We start from the raw sequence: 16,840 nt of genomic DNA, 5'->3' as shown, positions 1-16,840 counted from the left end.
GGAAAGGCTTGTGACCTCTGTCATTTGGTCGTCATGAAAATTGCACAAATTTGTAATTTTAAATAAGAAAATTAAACTTTAAATATAATTCTTTAACCATTAGTATAAAAGGAATAGAAGTACAAAGAGGGCCAGCACAACTCTGGTCCTTAAGGGTGGATCTCTAAAGGCCTTTACACAAAACACAAGGAGGGCGTCTGCAAATAAGATGGTCTCAGCATCTGTGGTACCTTTTAGGAAGGAAGACACTGAGTACCTTAAAAATCCAACTTTCACATGGAATTGCATTATGGTAACATCATTTTTAGCTTAATTGTAGTTTAATTTAGTTCCATCAAACCAAATTCTTTGCTTACTATAGTTATTTATGTACAAAAAGGGAGTTGGAGGGAAAGAAAGGAGGAGATGCAGGAAAGAGAAAAGAAAGGAACAAAGGAGGAAATAGAAAGGAAACACAATAAGTCCTTGGGCAGAGGGTTTAAGAGTAAATAATATTTGAGAAATGAAAATGTACTTTGAAGTCATGTAATCACAGTCAAACTCTGAGGCTCCGTAATCAATCTACAAAATGTATGCAAGCAAAGTATTAGAATCAAGATGAGCGATATCTGTGTATTAAAAGCCCATGAATAAAATCACCCCAAACATACAGTGAACAATTACTCTGTGCAAAACAAAACATCGACTGAGACAATTATGAAATTCTTACTACTGGGCTGATTGTATTAAAATTTAAAACATTTGGAAACTATAAATGGGCACTTCCGCATTTGTTCCTTTGTTTTAAAGTGAAAGCATTTGGTGGAGTCTTACCTGAAGGCAGATATTCATTATTGCAGTCAAGCACCATGAAATACATTTCAAATAGTATGTATTCTCCATAAATTACGCAGGAGCAAGAACAAGTAGGTTGTAAAGTTCTCACACAAGCATAGACATATTTCTTGGGGACAAATAGTGTGTTTGAGATTATCTACAGTATAGACTCAGGATAAGCACAGGCAGCCTTCTGCCCATTACCTAAGCTTCATAAAAATGCAGCTATCTAATTTAATTTCACTCTGAACAGATTTCCTTGCAGCACAATTTGTATTTTGAGAACATGTCTAAGAATCATCGCTTGCAATGTATGGCAGCTCAATGAAGAATAATCTGTAAACAAAATCTCCATCTATCAACAAAGGCCATTAAAGACCATAAAATAACCCACCCCTAACTGATTAATGCTGCCGCTGAAAGGGATTTCAGGCCATTAACATCCACAAAATATACTGCATCTGGGCTTGCATTTATTAGATAAATCACATAGTTATGTGTGTTGGTATAAGGCCGTGCTTTCTTAACCACCTCCCCACCCACGTTAATTTAACATTTTTATAAGGAAGAAGCTTTGAAGAATGCTGAGCATCCGTGGAACGTAAACAATTCTATTCGTTGCCTAGAGACAAAAGCAATGACAGGGTGGCTGCGGTCAAATGTTGGAGGCATATCAGTTCTTGTGTGCATTTTAAACACTATGAAGGTATAGCTATTTTCCTTTGTAAATGTTGACATTCTATACATGGTAATGAGGGTATTTTGTGGCTAAATTGCCAGTGGAAGTGTAGCCTCTATTGCAGGTCTGCAGTCACAAACCTCCCTTTCTAGGGATGATAGCATGCTCTAGGCTGAGCATTGCCTTCAGAGTGAGGAGCTTTTTCCACTGCATACAACCACTCCTCTCTAGTGTCATTACAGCTCTGGCTTGTGTCTGCCCAACGGTTTCAACACTAGAATCTGACTCTAGTTCACATCCTCCTTCAGAGCTGTCTTCTCAAATGAAGCATTTGGTACAAGGCATCCTTTAAATGCTTTTTAAAAAATCATTTCCAAAGACGTATTTTAACTTTTTTTGAGATTATAATATAATTTCATCATTTCTCCCTTTCCTTTCCTTCCTCCAAGCCTCCCTACGTATTCTCCCTGCTCTCTTTCAAATTCAGGGCCTCATTTAAAAATTATTGTTGTTGCTGTATGCGTGAGCTTGTGTATTTTTAAATACATAAAATGCACTCTACTCATCTTATCTAATGTTACTTGCATGTACATGTTTTAGGGCTGGCTACTTAGTATTGGATAGCCAACTGGTGCCATTAAATGTTTAATCCACACTGTCTCACTTTATAGATTCCAGATAAACCCAGTGATTATTTTATAGCTATTTTACAACAGGACAACCTTGATTCGGTAGGTTAAGTAAAGTTTCCAAGGCTTCATATCCAGTCTATCGCAGTGCAAACGAGTGCAAATTTAAGTCCTGGCCTGTGTTTTCTGAAATCCATACATAAACATTTCCTTATCCCACTATCATGCTTTGAATCTTTATAGCCGAAAGCAGGATCTGACTTTCCGTTAATTACTATGACCTTAGTTACTCCACTTGGAATTGTTCGGACCTCTGATCTTTTCCCTGTCCTCCTTTCTCCACTGAATTTCTATGATGATACCAAGAGCAAAGAGAGGAGAAGAGTTACAGCCCAGCAGGCTTAAGATCCAGGAGCAGCTTTCTGGGATTAGAAGGTTTGAGATCAGCTTTACAACCTGAAACTGGTGAATGGCAGAGATATGGTTGTTGTTGATTATAAGAAAGTAGTCCCACACTAGCTCAGAATGGAGTAAAATAAAGTTTCTTTATTTAGACTCACAGATCAGCAGTCCTCTGCCTCTGCGTGAACAGGGAACAGGAACCCAATCCAGCAGCCAAGGGGCTGTGCATGTTTTTACATCTGTATATATAGTACGTTTGACCACACCCAAACTGGGCCAGTTTCTTAAAGGCTAATGACTGAAGGAGTTCCCACAGCACCTCCTCATTTTGTCTAGAACGAGTTTTAAGCCTAACACAAAATTATATACCATAAGAACAAATATCAAGTATAAAAATTAGAATTACAACCAGCATAGACAATATCAACCAAGAATCATTTGCTGAATGTTTTAATAGCTATCTTATTCTAAGGAGTCTATGTCTTGTATTAGAAATGACTTGTCTAAGTCATGAGAGGAAAGTAACTATGACTAACTAGTCTTCAGTCCCATCAAAGACCAGAGAAAGAAAATAATATTACTTGAGTAAACATGAAGCATAATCAAGCAACCTCCGAAAGGTGCAATAAATGACAGAGACAAATGGCTAGCTGGGAAATCACCCAAAGTCTCATTTCCAATGTTGGAGTGACCATTTTTGGTTTAGGCCCAGAGTAACTGTCAGGCCATTTTCAGAGGCAGGAAAGTTTTCAAAACCATTTTACCCTGTCTTGGCAAGGTTTGGCAGTCCTTTTTTTTTTTAATCCTTCTTGTCCAGTCTGAACACAAAGACACAATGCATTTCTTCAGTGATTGAGGTATGAGTGGTTCTTAGCCCAAAGGCCAGTTTTGTCAAGAAGAAAGCAAGCTCCAAGTGTCTTCAGTGCCCAACATTTTCTCAGGAATAGATTAGTACTGTGAAGAGCAATTGTGTCTCATGTCAACAGAACCCTAAGTAATTTAAATGCCATGTTCTACAGTTCTACGGTGTGGAACTATTTTATTATAATCAACAATACATGGCAGAGTATCGAGGATCACAGCTCTGCAGACAGTGGCTGGGAATTACAGGTAAGGTAGAAAAGGACACACCTTGTAGTGAATACAGATAAATGCAAAGGCCTATGGCTGTAAATGATGTTGAGAGAAAAGGACAGTTAGGGTTGCAGCCCTAGATAATGTCATGGAATATTTTGGAGGAAGAGGCAGAAAAAAAATGTAAGAATTGGAGGATGGGAAGCAGAGTTGTGAAATTACATCTTCCAGGGAGGACATGGATTCAGCAGCCTTATGGCTGTTCACAATAGTTGTGGCAGAGAGTTCAGGACCTCCTAACAGTAAACTATGGAGGAGGGGTAGATTCATGGGACCCAACCACACACTACAGATCTGTTGACAACAAGCGGGTTCTGGGAGAAAAGAATGCATGGTATTCAGCTCTGTAACCACAGGTGAACACACCAGGTTCTCATGGTTAGTTCCAAACTTAGAATCACTACCCTGATTAAACTCAGATTAAAGAAAAACAAAACCAGTAAGTAGGAAAAGAGATTCATGTGGGGACTGAATTCTGGTAGGTTTGAGCATGAAATAGAATATAGGTACACATTTATGTGCACATATACACAATGCTGTGTGGACACAAAGAGATACCGAGGCTCCAAACTTGAAAGAGGTGAAGAGCAGTTTTCCTGGGTGACACATCCAAGGGTCCCTTGACAATTTTTAGATAATCAGATAAAAATCAGATTCATTGCAATAGTAGTATTTCAATAGTACAATAGGGATTTACGGGAATTAAAAAGAGAAATGACAGCTAGACATTGCAATGTCATCCAAATCCCCATATGGACAAATACAAATCTGATAACCGTCTTATAGAATAAAATCTAATTTTTATTTCTGGTTTACTGTGAGTCTTAGAGGTGCCAGGATTTAGGAACAAGTTTTCCTGAATGCTACGTAGAGTTGAGTACTCCTTTAATGCTAGAGGAGGAAATTTGAAATCATTTGCAATTTTAAACTTGTATCAGATATCAATATCTTCATTTAATTATGTCCTTAAAAATATAGTTCCCTTAATTATATATAAAGTCAAAGAAGATAAAACATTGCCAAGGGAACAAATGAACAATTTTATTATCATACACAAAATATACACACATCAGTATCGTAAACCATTGGAACTATTTTTTATGGCAGTTCATTAAACTGTTTCATTACTGCCTTTAACAAATGCCGATTTTGTTTTTCAGATTTTTAAAATATATTATGGGTATGAAATTAGAGAGAAATTTGGAAAGATTTGCTCATTTTTAAGGTGACATCTTCAGACAAATTTCTCTATTAAAATTGTCTTAACAATTTTAATGATAACCTACAAGGGTTTCAGTTGTAAGTGGTCAGCCTTAAATACACATGCATACATGAACAACACTAAATATACTGGTCAGGGTGTGTGTGTGTGTGTGTGTGTGTGTGTGTGTAGTATGTATTTTCTATTAAGTGAAAGAGAGAAACTGTATCTATGTAGCACTATGAAGTTAAAGTACAATATTTTATGCGTACATGTATGTATGCCACAGCATGTGTAACAATAATAATCAAATATAAAGAGGTGATAATTTTGACACAAGTAGGGGTGGTGGGAAGAATTGGAAGAGGGAGTAGTAGGAGCAAAAATAATATGAATAAAATGCTAATGTAAGAAGTTCTTAAACATACTAAATCAATGAATTTTAATGTGTTAGAAATGAAAGCTGTGGAAGTCAAGAACATTATTTATTATCTTGGAATTTGAAAGCAACTTAAACCCGAATAATTTTCATAATCATAACAACCACAGACATAAAATCTTGCTTGAACATTTTACTTTCACTATTTGACTTAAATATTATAGCTCTAATTATAATAATCACTGCTAGAACACTCCACTACTTCTGAGGAAGCATTGGTATTCCTTTTCCTTCCCTTATTCTTTGACTTCTTTCATGTTACCCACCCAATTCTTCCTAGAAAACTACATCCCACTACAGAATTCTAGGCATAGGGCAGAATCTTGTATCATGACTGTGCCTTCTGAGGTTTACCCATTGCTATATTTCCTTAATCCTCTATTTTCTCCTCGGTAAGTATATCTATGCAAGCACTGTAAGATCCAACGGACCATCAGGTAGAATTTTCTTAGTGTAGATCCTAACATCCTAACATGCAATGACCATGTTCAGTGAATATTATTTTATTCTTGCTTATTTGGGCTAGGATTTGAATTGGGCAATGTTTTGATTTTCCCATTGTTCTGCACTTATTCATTCACAGTGTTGCAAACACAATCATTGGCTTTTGGTGTTCAATTAGAAGGTGAAAACACAATTGAAGGTGGTTCTTATCTAAAAGGGCAGACACTAATTGACTGACACATGACATGACTTAACACCATCAGAGAGAAAGCTGAAGACACGCAGAAGAAGATCAGTGTGGCGCTAATTTTAGTTCTACCATTATGTGCTGATGGGGAGATAAGGAAGCTAGAAGGTCAGGGAATTTGTCTTAAGAAATTCAGTGCTCTTTGTCTAGTATCCAATAGATGTGGTGATGTGGGATTCCCTTCTGTATGCTATGAATACGTTTTATTGCCATTGGTTAATAAAGAAGCTACTTTTGGCCATGTCTTAACAGAAAATAGCCAGGCTGGAAAAGATATATAGAGAGAGTGGGCAGAGTTAGTGAGAAGCCATTACCCACCAGAGAAGAAAGATATGAACCACCAGATGGAACTTTGCCGATAGATCACGGGTTTCAGAGTAAAATATAAAATAATAGAAGTGGGTTGACGAAAGGTATAAGCGATAGCTAACAATATGCTTAGGTGATTGGTCAGCAGTGATTTAAATGATACAGTTTCTGTGTGATTATTTTGGGTGTCTGGGCATGGTGTGGGAAGTTGTTTTATTTATGTGTTGCTTTTATTGGTTAATGAATAAAGAAACTGCCTTGGTCTGTGATAGGGTAGAGTAGAGCTAGGTGGTAGAGTGTAAAAGGAACGGTGGGCCGCTTCCCACTGCCCACCTGGCTAGCTTTACCCGAAATAATTACACGAAAACTGTATTTTTTTAAATACTGCCTGGTCATTAGTTTCAGCCTCTTATTGGCTAATTCTCACATCTTGCTTTAACCCATATTTAGTAATCTGTGTAGCACCGTGAGGTGGTGGCTTACCCAGAGGATTCTAACCCGCATCTATCTTGGGCAGGAGAAGCATGGCGACTGCCTCATTGCCTTCTTCCCAGCATTCCGTTCTGTCTACTCCACCCACTTATATTCTGACCTATCAGGCCAAGCAGTTTCTTTATTAATTAGCCAATTAAAGCAACAGAAACACATAAGACTCTCCTACGTCAGTAGAGGGACTAAATTGAATGCTGGGAAAAAGAAGGCAGAGTTGCGAGAAGCCATGTAGCCCCGCCAGAGATAGACGCTGGACAGAACCTTGCCAGTAAGTCACAGTCATGTAGCGATACACAGTTAAATAGAAAAGGGTTAAATTAAGATGTAAGAGCTATTTGAAAAAAAGCTAGAGCTAATAGGCCAAGCAGTGATTTAATTAATACAGTTTCTGTGTGGTTATTTCAGGGCTGAGTAGCCAGGAACAAACAAGCAGCTTCTTACAACAGCTGGGAAATGAACAAGCAGCCTCCTCCAACAAAAATGTTCTCTCTTTTCTTTTCTTTTAAATTTTTTTAAAAAGAAGTGATCAAAAAATTGGACAGAAGAAAAACATGCATGATCAAGAAAATCTAACAGGTGTAGGAGTTAGAGAAATAAATCCTAAGTGGAAGTGATATTAATGTGATATTAATGAAATGCATCTCCATACATATGTTCTAAGAAAAGTACTTCATAGTTATCTTGGTGCTTAGGATACAGAAAGTAACAAAATGCCATCTACATATTTATACAGACAGCCCGAAAGACACACACACACACACACTTTAGAAGGGGGGGAAGAGGTAGCAGAAAACACAAGGAAATACAAAGCCACTCCACCTAGAAATAACATATATGAAGCGTTTCAGATTTTTAAAACTTATAAACTATTACCTCCTTTTTCTTAGTTCTTTGTATCACTGTGATAAACACCATGACCAAAAGCAATTTAGGAAGAAAGGATGCATTTCGGCTTAGAATTTAAGTCCTTCGTGGAGGGAAATCAAATAGGAGCTGAAGAAGAGATGACTCAAGGAATGCTCACCGATTTTCTCAGTCTGCTTTTTTTGTTTTAGTTGTACTTTACATATATTACATCCAGATTCAGTTTCCCCTACCTCCCCTTCACCTCCCCTCTCTCCCAGATGTACTCCTCCTTTTCTTCCCTCCAAAGAATGTCCCGCTCCCCAGGGAATCAGCTGAACATAGCATGGCAGATTAAAAAAGGGCACAAACACTTATACGAAGGTTGGATAAGGTGACCCAGTAGGAGGGAAAGAGTTCCAAACACAGGTAAGAGTGTCACAGATACCCCCATTCCACTCCCACTGTTAGGATTCCCACAAGAACACCAAGCTACACAACCATAATAACATTTATGCAGAAGACCTAGGTCAGATGCATACAGAGTCATCATTGTCACTTTCTTCTATTATGTAGGACCTCCTGCCCAGGGGTGGCACCATTCACAGTAATCTGAGTCCTCCTACATAAGCTATCAAGAAAATGCCTTCAGGCAATATAGTGGAGGAATATTCTAATTGAAAATCTTCTCAGGTGACTTTAGTTTGTGTCAAAGTGACAAAATCTACAAAGGACACCCCTTAATAAAACTTCTTTTTATTTATATTGAAAATTAATTTCATGTATAATAATTAACAGATGTCTCTGAATAGAGTCATGTTCCTCAATGATAAGAAAGCACTCTGAATGAGAATCAGTCATGGACAATTGTCCCAAGGTCAGTGGGACATGAGAAGTGGTAGATATATTGACAAAAGAAAAATATTCTATTATAATTAAAACAGGTAGATTCTGCTCTGAAATTGTTGCCATGTACAATTGTGGGGAAAGCATTTTCAAAGTAGCTCATAATTTAAATAAAAGAAAAAGTGCCTATTTTATATGTAAAGCCATTTATTGGTGTTGATTCAATAAAAAGTAAAAACAGAACAGTAACAGATAAATAATTTTAGACAAAAATTTCAATCTAAAGGTTCTGTATGCAGGGAGAAACAACATTCCACTTCTGGCATCAGTTACACAGCTAAAAGAACTGGAAGGAAAAAGGAAGGTTGAGGAGAGCTTAGTAGGTCTGTAAGAAGACTATGTGTACAAAACCCTCACTTGACTTTCCTTGACTTGTTGGAAACAATGCAAGCATCCTTAAGGGATTTTGAATCCACGTGAAATCATAGAACTTCTTTCGTGGAAGGCTTAAAGGCTTAAGTTTTGAAAATTCGCATTTACTTATTTTTATTTTTCAGGGATGTTTGCATGCGGCTTGGACAGTCCTCCTACAAAGTGTGCAGCTGAGGGTGTCTTTGACCTTCTGGTGTTCTTGCTTCCACTAATGTACTGCGATGCTGAGGACTGAACCAGGGACCTCTGTGTGCTCAGCATGCAGTCTCGCAACAACGCTACACCTCCACCTCTTGTTTACATGTTTTTAAAGGAGAACATTGCAAAAGTATCCTATTTTTGTCGAGTTTTTGTTGAAAGATCCCTGCATGATGATTACTGGATGGACTTGGGGAAAATAATGTTCTAAGAAAGCATTCCAGTGTTAGAGAGTTAAATATTTCATACTGGGTGGAGAAATCTGATTTTTTAGATAAGTGCTTCTAATAAATTTAAATACAAGTATATGTTGAGAATTACAGCATTACACACACAACCAGAATAGAGACCCTGAGAACAGAGCTTAGAAAATCTTTATTCACTTCAGGTTTATGTGTTACTAGTGTATGTTCAGATGCATGAGATTATAATTTATGGTAGTATCTCTCCAATCTCATTTCTACGTTGTCTTAGACATACGTTCTTACCAATAACACTGAAAAGTGAACAGCATGTTACTTCTCTTGGTTCAGTGTCTCAATTGTATGATACAACACATGCAGAAGCAGTGTATAGAGCAAGGGAGTTTTTATAATGTAGTTTCAAAGAAGCTGATACTCTACCCAGGACATACACATTCCAGAGACACACCAACAAGGACTCCTCATTTTAAGCCCTTCCTTCTAAAAAAGATTCAGTATCAACCATCTCTGCATTATCCCATTGATTAGGTAATTACTGATTGATTAAATCATGGTTCAATATGAACTCTGACTAGGGACCAAGCTTCTCACAGGAGACTTTAGAATGTAATGGTATTTTGTTTGTAATCTAACAAATAAAGTTGCCTGGAGATCAGAGTGTGAAGTAAGCCACTAGTTAGCCATAGAGACCAGGCAGTGGTGGCACACACTCTTAATCCCTTCACTTGGGAGAGAGAGAGGTCAATGAATCTCTGTGAGTTCAAGGCCACCCTGGGCTACAGGAGATTCAATCGGTTAAAAAATAAACCGAGTTCAAACAGAGGTGATCGTAGCTCTTAGGATCCCATATCTTTAATCCTAGTACTAGGGGGTTGGTGGATACAGAAGTGATGTGGCTGGGTTCAGAGAGGAACACAAGGCATGAGGAGACAGGAGCTCAGAGGCCGTCTCGGAGGCTTCATAGAGAGCAGCGCCCTGAAGAATTATGGACACAGGATTGGCCCTGCGATCTGAGCATTGAGAGGTAAGAACTCTCTTGGGATTAGCTGCTCTGCTTCTCTCATCTTCAGCTTTAACCCCTATATCTGACCTAATTTTTATTATTAAAAACAATTAGAATTCATACTATATTAAAAGTGACTTGATTGAAGACTCAACATTGATAAAATTGTATTTCTTCACATAAAATAATATCTGCTTTAAAAGTAACATCACCACAAAAACTTTATATTATAAATTTATTTATTCCTTTATAAAAATGAATATTTGGTGGAATTATGAACCAAATAGGAAAGTATTTCTAGATCTGCTTCCAGGGGGATGGTGCCTACCGATGGATCATGAATAGATATCAAGTTTGTTTTGATCTTTAGGAAGATATATTTAACAGTTTTTAAACTACCCAATCTATCTAGAGATTTGTCTTCAAATAATAGTACAAGTCTGTATAAAAATACTTTCATTTATGAATAGATCACATTAATGTAAGATGAAGAGAATACACCATTTTTTTTTAGCATAGAACAGGAGAAGGGAATCTGCTTCACAGGAGCCCCCAGCAGGCTAGAAGCTTGTTTCCTGAAGAATTGTGTGCCAGCTAAGAAAATGAAAGAGTAGAAACTGGCAGGACCAGGAACCACCAGCAAGGGTACCATTACCAGTCTTTGCCAGTAACTCACAGCAAGCAAAGAGATGGAGGGAGCAGGGAAGAGGCCACAGACTGTGAATCAGGTATCCAGGTAAACCTCAGACATAAACTTCTGGGATGACTCTAAAGTTAAGTTTTCAGGAGGCATTATGAGATTGCTGTGCCTCAGTTTATTTTAATATGTTCTAAATTCTCTCTACTTAAGTATAAGGCTAGAAGCAGATGCATATTTTAATACATTTAACATTGCCTAGTCAAATTAAGTAAACTAAATGCATGAGTGTTTGAGTTGAAGCTTATCTATGGAAACACCAGCAGGAGCATCTGCTAGAGCAGCCAACACACATCCTTCCTAAACTGTTATTTGCTGCATCCAAAAGCTGCATTCATTTCATGCTCCCCTCCTCATTCACACATTTTTCATATGGAGATCTTTACAGCTGACTAGTTACATGCTGGGGTATCCTGGGTGATAGGGCCATGGAAATAGTTTAGGGAGACTAATTCTGAATAGCGATGAGTGACTATGAAGCTCTGTTCCATCCACAAGATTGATGATAAGAAAAGGCATGAGCCTGGTTTTCATAACCAGCCCGGAGAAAGAACTCTGCAAAGGTGAGCTAAAGGATGCTGACTGTTCTCATCCCTCGCTGCATGTCTGTGATGTGAAAAGATCCATGTGTTCTCATAACAAATGTTTGTGTTGTGTATATGAGCAGGTGTGCACAGACATGTGAGATAATAAGTTGCCACAGTTAATGTATTTCTACCAATATATTAAGTGATTACTCTAAATTGTCATTATAAGAATATATATGTATTATACTTTATGTCCTAATAAACTGAATGTCAAGAAATGCACAGGGACGCACAGAGCCGTACCGACAGCAGGTTTACAAGGCAGATCTGTGGCGTAAGAGTACCCAGGAGAATATCAAAGTATGTGCTCATGAAAAAAAATGCATCCAAATGCAATATTTAGCATGGTTTTTAAATGTCTGATTAATAGTGCTAATTATTTTTAAGGAAGTAGTTCGTTTTCCTAAGAATCTTTCACTGATGTCTTCAAGCCAAGCTTCGTAAACTTTGATACACAAGCCAGCCCATGGCTTGATTTTTGTACAGCTGACTAGGAATAAGTATTTTTCACATTTTTTTTCATCAGTGAGAAAAAGTTAAAGGCTGGATAACATGACTGGTAGGTGAAAATTATATCCTATTCATATTTGAATATTCCTTTTTTCTCTTTCTTGTTATTGGGGTTAAAACAACAAAAATTTACCTTTTGCTGTGGAGTTTAGAAACCTTAGCTGTTACTGGTGTTCTGATAAAGGGACATGATGTCATACTGGCTTTAATACTATACACAAAGAGTAGCTCCTTTACACAGTGGACGTTGGTCATCGCAGAGGCTCCTCAGTGGCAAGATGTATAAATAAATAATTATGGCCTAAACAGGCCATCTCTGTCGCTAACCCCAAGGCTGAGGGAATGACAGGGGAATTGGAAATAGTGAAAGAGCTGATGGTTGGGAAGAATGCTAACAGTGTCTTCTGAACACAGCATGGCCGTTGTATCTCTCCACTGAACTCGCTACTGCTGATTACCTACATAGAACTTCATGAGAGTGGACCTGTTACCGTTTCTTCATGTGTGGGGGAAGGGCTCATGTTTCACTAAGGGACTGTGAAAAGGCAGTGGCTTCTGGGGGATGGAGAGCCATTTTACTCGATAGCGGGCCACTATGAAAATATCCACCTTCCAATAAAACTGTTTTCTCATTTCTCTGTACATGCCAAGATTGTGAAGTTCAGTATCTGCGAATCAGTCGATCTTGCAGATCTCACACTCAGCCTAAAATATGTACCACTGTGCTAAAGTCCTTGGCTAAAGTCTGCTAGGGGCCATGTTTTGATGTTCACATAGAGGGATCTGGATATCCATAAGGAAAATATACTGAGCACTTTCGAGCTGGAGTGATGGATATTATGCTATGCAAATTATAAAATGAACTTCTTATGACTACATCACACATAGCACAGGAAAATGTCTGATACAAGTGGGAAATGGGGTAATCAAGTGGTTCTGTTGTTCCTACTTTTTTTCTTTTTTTAAATTGATTTTTATTGAGTTCTACATTATTGTCTGTTTCCCTCCCTGTTTCTCCCCTCCACTCCAACCCTGTTGTTTCTAGTTTTAAAGTTAAATCTGTCCAAATGAGAGTTAGGGGGAAACCCATTACATGGTTTGATTTCTAGCATCAACTTTCATTCCTGCACTAAAGGTCAGACCACTGAATGCTCTAGCCCTCCTTTGCACAAAGCTCTAGTACAACAAACTCCCATGCCGTCTCCCATGGCTTCTCTGAAATCAAACAATACATCCTATGAGAAATAATAAGGGGAGTGCAAGACAGAAATTATAGTATATATAGTAAGAAGCAGTCAGTTATACAATTATCTTGGCTATGACTTTTCTACGTGTTCTGTAGGATTGTCTATGCAAGAGAGAAGAGTCATATTGTATACATTATGCCCCTGTGTATGCACTCTGTACATAAAATATGCTATTAGGTTTGCTTCAGTCATGAATAAGGATGTACAATTTATTTATTTGAATAAGTAAGAGCAAAAGATCCAATATCTTAATATTAAGATGAGGGAAAGTATATGCTTTCTTTGTAAATACATCCAAAAAGTAAGCTTAAGCGTGGTCTCTTCTCCAAGGTTCACAGTTTCACAGTTCAGGTAGAGAAAATTAATTTTCATTTAAGATTATACCCCTACATCCCATTTTAACTAAACATTGTGGGCATGAATCTGATTTACTTGTAAAAGCTATATTGGTTGTAATTATTCAACTAACAAAAGCAACATCCACCTAAAATGATTTAATGCTAGGGTGCTTTTCATTTAGAGAAAATTAACACCTACTGAGGAGTGACCCAGCAAACCCCAAGCTGGTAGGAATAATTACTATTATTAGTAAAATATACCTCTGTTGTGTATGAATCATCTGACTCATTGGATATGATGATCCCTGCATACCTTCAAAGATTATTTTGCAAGGAAAGTTTACTTATATGACCCTATAACTGTAAAATCACTTGCCAATTAAAAGTAAATTGAAACAAAATCAAATATCATAATCACATGGGAAATATTCATGTTTAGTAGGTTGTCACAAAATGAGGTTCAATTCTCTGAATTCTCTGTGTTCCTTAAGCACATTAAATGGAAAAAAACCCTCCATTTTATCAGAAAACAGACAATGTCTAATACACTAGAATCTCATGACTTCTAGTTATGTGAGAACTGCCCATTTTCAATCTTAAAATCTACCAAAATGGATTTTATTGTGAAGTACACCCTAAGTCCGGATTTGCTTCCAGGTGCCCCATTCTCTCTCAATTCTCTTTCTTCTCAACACAGAAATACCTCCTCTTTGTGAAGGCCACAGGTGATTGACAACCACAGAAAACTTAATGAATGCGAAAATGCCAAAGATTGAGAGAAAGGAAGAAAAGGGACATTTGACAAGAGGCGGCTGCTGAGAAGAGAAAGTAGAGGCAAAAAATGACTGGTTGAAAATGGTAAGCATTTTTTAGTAAAGCAAAATGCTATTGATTTTTTAAATAATTAATTAATTTATTTATTCTGGTTTTTTGAAGACAAGGTTTCTCTCTATAGCTTTGACTGTTCTGGAACTTGCTCTGTAGACCAGGCTGGCCTCAAATTCACAGGGATCTGCCTGCCTCTGCCTCTCAAGTGCTGGAATTTAAGGCATGTGTTACCACCTACTGCTTAAAATATTATTATTTCATTACAATATTTTAAACAATATACTTTAAATCACAGTTTTCCTCCATAAATTCTTCCCAGATTCTTACCTCCTCCACACCATCCAATTTTACGTTCTTTTTCTCCTCTTTTTCAAAGGACAAAACAATGAGAACACAACCAGAAAAACACAATACATAGGAACCAAAATGACCAAGTGGAAGGTCAATATTGCATTTTAAAAAACAAAAGACCACTGAGTTTTTGTATTGGTCACCTATTTCTAGGCATGCTCTTGCTGGGCATGGAGCCTGCCCTGAAAAGTGGTTGAGATACCAAATGAGACTCCATTTACAAAAAAGTTTTTTCCCTTTGCAGGAGGTATCAGTTTCAGATAACTTATTGATTAGGGGTGGGAGCACTTGTACACCTACCCACTGAACACTAAAAGCTTGTGGGACTTGAACCTATGCATGCTGCCTCAATCTCTTTGAGTTAATATGTCCTGTTGTGTCTGGTAGATTTTGGGTCTATGGTGTCAACCACACCTATGATTCTTATAATCTTTCCAACTCTTCTTCCTCATTGAGCCTTGAGCTGTGAGAGGAAGAGATTGATGAAGACATTTTAGCTAGGACTGAGTGCTCCAAAGTCTCTCAACCTATTCACATTGTCCAGTTGTGGAACTCTATGCTTTGATTTCCCATCTGCTTAAAGAAGTTTCTCTAATGATGGATAAGGAAGGCAATGACCTATGGTTATAACCAGTATGTAATTTGGGGTCATTTTATTGCTAGGTTCCTTTAGTAGAACAATAGTGGCATGTTTTCCCTAGGTGCATGGACTATCAAGGTCTCAGCCACTTTAACAGTGTCAGTTATGGGTTCCATGTTGGTATAGGAGGCCATTCTGTATTTGTATTGCTTTCATTGATTATGAAAGAAACTGCTTTGGCCTAGCTGATAGCGCAGAACTCAGGTAGGCGGAGAAGACAGAACAGAATTCTGGGAGGGACAAAGCAGCAGATAGAGCCGAGCAGCCATGAAACTGCCAGGTCAGATGTGCTGAATCTTTCCCAGTAAGCCGCAACCTCGTGATGGCATACAGGTTATTAGAAAATGGTTGAATCAAGATGTGAGAGTTAGCCAAGAAGAGGCAAGATATAACGGGCCAAGCAGTAATTTAATTAATACAATTTCTGTGTGTTATTTCAGGGGTTAAGCTAGCTGGGCAGCGGGATGTGGCCCGTTTGCCTCATACTACACATGTCATGAAATTGGCCTTAAGCTACATAAAAATGTGGATGGTTACTCCCAAAACATGTGTGCCACAATTGTGCTAGTACATTTCCCAAGTAGTCATTGTTGTAAGTCATAGAGTCTGTAACCTGGACATATGGATGATTTCCTTTCTCTTCTAGTAGTGAGCAGAGTATCTTTCAGTACTATAAACACTAGTGAGTAAGGGAGAAACCCTAGTTAGGTACCCGCATGACTCCTTTATGTTTGATAACATTAGTGTGTTTTCATCAATAAGTCATTATCATCAGTTTAAAAGAAAATATAGCCATGTCTTTGACAAATGACTCCCCACAATGTAATCTAATCCTTACACTGAATGTTCATGACATAAGATTTTTATTTGGGGCATTGTCTTGCATATTATTTGGAAATCCATTTAGATTCCTTTCATACATGTATATATTTTAGGAAGCTTCTATAGTAGTATGTTTCTCTATAGTTTTGCAGATGTGTATTAATCTTATCTGTTCCTTTCCACATTGCCTCTATATTCTTCAGTCCCACCCCCTCCCTATTTAACCCTCCTATTCTAGTTTCTCCTCTGCCTTTCTATAACACTATATTCTATTTCCCCTTTCTTGAAAGATGCTCTCTTCTCTCTCATAGTCCCTTATTTGGTACCTAATCTCTCTAGCTATTTGGATTGAGGCACATGTGTTGAAGGATGAGACTCTTCTACCCACAAATAAGAGAAAACACACAAAATTTGTTTTAGGGGAGTCTGGGTCAACCCACTCATGATGCCTATCTCTAATTTTTCTGCAAGTTTCCTGGTTTTGATGTGTGTGTGTGTGTGTG

General features: G+C 37.8%; 1 protein-coding gene across 4 annotated transcripts in view; it reads right to left on the bottom strand.

Moving 5' to 3' along the window:
• Nucleotides 1-16,840, bottom strand: part of Pcdh15 (protocadherin related 15) — a 1,307,054-nt gene that overhangs the window by 524,377 nt on the left and 765,837 nt on the right. The gene's annotated exons all lie outside the window — the stretch shown is intronic.

The sequence above is a fragment of the Myodes glareolus genome, chromosome 18, assembly GCF_982192425.1.
Source record: "Myodes glareolus chromosome 18, mMyoGla1.1, whole genome shotgun sequence".
NCBI classification, from domain to species: Eukaryota; Metazoa; Chordata; class Mammalia; order Rodentia; family Cricetidae; genus Myodes; species Myodes glareolus.
Note: the sequence above shows the minus strand (reverse complement) of the source record. Positions and strands in the feature narration are given on the sequence as shown.